At 38.2% G+C, this 4,108-nt stretch overlaps 1 non-coding gene across 1 annotated transcript; it reads left to right on the forward strand.

Annotated features, from left to right (window-relative positions):
• The first annotated feature begins 3,668 nt into the window (after positions 1 to 3,668).
• Positions 3,669 to 3,775, forward strand: LOC112526168. Its single transcript, XR_003070504.1, has one exon. It is a non-coding gene; the product is annotated as a small nucleolar RNA R71 (small nucleolar RNA).
• The last annotated feature ends 333 nt before the right edge of the window (positions 3,776 to 4,108 follow it).

The raw sequence follows: 4,108 nt of genomic DNA on the forward strand, positions 1-4,108 counted from the left end.
AAATTTTACAAAATAAAGGATATAAATAAAAATGAAAATGTAAGTTGGAGGGTAAAAAATTATAAATTTACAAAATCAGATTTTTTAAAATTAGTGGGTCCCACACAAACAACCCTATTTCTACCAATAAAACTAAAACTACCCTATTTCTACAAACCCTTTTCAAAACTACCCTATTTTTGCAAAAAACTCTCCTCTAATATACTCCTAAGAAGTATAATTCTAAAATTTCAAACCTAAACTCCCACTAAATCCTAAGTTCTCTTTAACCCAATAATTAAATATATAAGCAAATAATTGGGCATATTAGAAATTGGATGTTACAAATACCTCATCCTTTTGAGGATTTAGTCCCCGAAATCACTGTTGTGGAAATAAAGAAGGGTATTTCGCCTTCATCTCATCTTTACGCTCCCACGTCCAATTTGGTCCCGATGGTGTTTCCACTTGATCAATACCAAGTCTACTTCCTTATTACGTAGTTTCACTTTTCTCTCGTTCAGAATTGATTCTGGTCATTCAATGTATCTTAATTTCTCATCTACTTTGACTTCGGCTAAGAGCACCGTCTCTTCATGTTTACCCAAGCATTTACGTAAGTACCCGACATGAAACACATCGTGTATCCCCGTAAGTTCCTCCGGTAACTCTAGTCGATAAGCTTGTTTTTCGATACGCTCCAATACTTTGAATGGGCCAATAAATCGTGGACTTAACTTACCTTGTTTTCGGAATCGAAGTACACCTCGCCAAGGAGAAACTTTCACCATTACCATATCACCCACCGAGAACTCGATTGGCCTTTTGCGACGATCTGCATAAGACTTTTGATGATCTTGGACAGCTCTCATTCTTTCGTGAACAATCGTAATTTTGTCATGAGTGATCTGAATGAGTTCGGGGCCAACTAAAACTTTCTCTCCCGTCTCCCGCCAACACAAGGGTGTACGACACTTATGTCCGTATAAAGCCTCATAGGGAGCCATTCCAATTGTCGAGTGGTAGCTATTGTTGTAAGAAAACTCAACCAAGGGTAGGTGAGTATCCCAGCTACCACYAAATTCTAAGACACATGCGCGTAGCATATCCTCGAGAGTCTGAATGGTTCGTTCTGACTGACCATCGATCTGAGGATGATAGGCCGTACTAAACGCATGACGTGTTCCCAACTCTCGTTGAAATCTAGTCCAAAAATTAGAAGTGAATCGAGAGTCGTGATTAGAAATAATCTTCACTGGTACACCGTGTCGCGAGACAACTTCATCAATGTACAATCGCTCCCATCGATCCATAGAATAAGATTCTCGGACAGGTAAGAACAATGCAGATTTGGTCAATCGATCAACTATAACCCAAATACTGTCRTKTTGDHGTTGGGTCTTCGGTAGTTTAGTAACCAGATCCATCGTTAATTCCTCCCATTTCCACATCGGTACCTCGAGAGGCTGTAAACTACCATACGGTTTCTAGTGTTCAGCTTTTACTTGTAAGCATGTGGTACGTTTCTCAACATAACGTCCAATATCAGTCTTCATTGCAGGACACCAGTAATCTAAACGAAGATCTTGGTACATTTTGGTACTTCCTGGGTGTATTGATAAACGCGACTTATGTGCTTCTACTAAAACAACATCTCCCATGCCGCCAAGTTTGGGGACCCAGATTCGGGTCTTAAAGACCTTCAAGCCACGTCCATCTTCAGGGAGAGAATCAATGCATCCTACCATTCGTTCTACTTTGACATTCTCAGGCTTCAAAGCCTCAATCTGCCATTTCCGAATATCATCAAATAAATTATTTTTAATTGACGTGTGAGTGATAGAGTAGCATAGAAGTCCAGAATGCGTCTTCCTACTAAGAGCATCTGCCACTACGTTGGCTTTACCTGGATGATATAGTATCTCACAGTCGTAATCTTTAATGAGTTCCATAGCACGTTGTTGACGCATGTTCAAGGTCTGTTGATTAAATAAATACTTTAAGCTCTTGTGATCAGTATAAAATTGACACTTCGTTCCATAAAGATAGTGTCGCCAAAGCCTCAAAGTAAATACCACCGTTGCTAATTCAAGGTCATGAGTAGGGTAGTTCTTCTCATAATCTTCAATTGGCGAGAAGCATATGCAATCACCTTGCCTTGCTGTATCAAGACACATCCAAGACCAAGTCGAGATGCGTCACTATATACTATAAAGTCTTCGTTACCCTCAGGTAGAGTAAGTATAGGCGCGTGTGTCAGACATTCCTTTAAAGTTTGAAATGCTCGATCTTGCAAAGCTTCTAAGATCTTTAAGCTTAGGAGGGATTTTGCTGGATAACAAGGCAATACACTCTTCATTCAGAGCTACAGTTTCACACTCAGTCAGATTTTTCTTTTTACTCAAAATCTATTTTAGAAACTTTGCATAACTTGGCATTTTTCAATAGCCTCGACTAAAGTTATGTTTATATGTAACTATTTAAAAACATCAAGAAATTTTCTAACTTATTATTCTTCTTTTTGATTCCTTAACCTTTGGGATAAGGAATGTAAGAAGTGATTGTAGTAGGAGAAGTAGTCTATGGAAGAGTAGGTAACATCCACTACAATACTTTCTTTGGGTGTGTGGACTTCCCTGGGTTCATCATGAAATAGTAATGAAAATTCTGATCTTTTTGGAATGGTTGTAATATCAATGCGCTTCACTATGGGTTTAGGTCCATTGATACTACAGGAATGGTTCATAGGGATGGTAGTAACATGAGATGGTACTGAGGTAACATAATCTCATACCACAATTTTCTTTTCAGGCTCGACTTTGCTTGGTTCTTTTTGTTCTTTTCTATTTGTCTTTCCACTCCTCAAAATAACAACCTTAACATGCTATTTTCCTTCTATCTAAGGTGTCTTTGTATCACTAGGTAGAGAACCTATCGGTCTTTTTCTCATTTTGAAAGCTATTAGTGCCATTTGGGTTTCAAGATTTTTAATTGATGCATGAGTTTGGGTCATAAATCCCTTCACCGTTGCTTCCAAGGAAATAGATGATTCAACATGTTGTTTAGGCTTGTTTTGGAAAGAAGGCTGATGACTTTTAGTTTGAAAATTTATCTGTTGGTTATTATGATTGCCTTGATGTGATTGTGAGTGAAAATTAGGTTGACCTTGTTGTTGAAATTTGGACTGTCTTTATGGTTGAAAATTGGACTGTCCTTGTGGGTTAAGAGTTGGACTATGCCATGAAAAATTTAGATGATTGAGCCATCCGGGATTGTACGTATGTGAAAATGTTCCACCCTTTTTAAAAAAATTTACTTGTTCGGGATTTATAGGACAATGCTCAAAAGAGTGCCCCTCACCATAATACATGCATCACATAGATTGAACATTGGGGTTAAAGGTGTTGGCATCAGATTACACATGTGGTTAGATGTCAGATTTGAAATCAGCTTAGTGATCTGAGTTGTTAATGCTGAAACAACATCTACCTCATGTACCTCAGTTGTTTTCATCAGTGGCGATGCACGTGGATCAGACCATTGTCTGTTATTGTTAGAAATCTTCTCAAGTATGTCAAAATCTTCATTATAGGTGCAAGCTGTGAAAGATCCACCTGCAAGCATCGAGCATTTGTCTAGCAACGATATTTAAACCATTGTAAAGCGTCTTTAGCAGTATACATTACGGAATGCCATGGTGAGGACATTTTCTCAGCAACTCTATCTACCAATCCCAAGCATCAGAATCTGCTTCATCATCCAATTGTCTGAAAGTATGGATTTTATTTATGGACTTAGCATTCCTCATGGCTGGAAAATATTTTTTTCACAAAATTTTCTGCCATTTCGTTCTATGTTGTCACAGAGTCTGGTTGCAAGGAGTTGTACCATGATCTTGCTCGATCTCTTAGTGAAAATAAAAAAGTTTTAGTCTCAGAGCATCGTTTGAAACATCAGGGATGAGAAAAGAATCTGTGATTTCCATGAAAGATCGCGGATGAGAATGAGGATCTTTATATGGTAGACTAGTGTACTGTTCATTACTTTGTAACATCTGAGACATCAATGGTCTAAGTGAAAAAAGGGTGGCACCAATAGTAGGTTTACGTACTCCTCTGTACAACTAAGT

This window comes from Cynara cardunculus (assembly GCF_001531365.2).
Source record: "Cynara cardunculus var. scolymus isolate 2C chromosome LG 13, CcrdV1, whole genome shotgun sequence".
NCBI classification, from domain to species: Eukaryota; Viridiplantae; Streptophyta; class Magnoliopsida; order Asterales; family Asteraceae; genus Cynara; species Cynara cardunculus.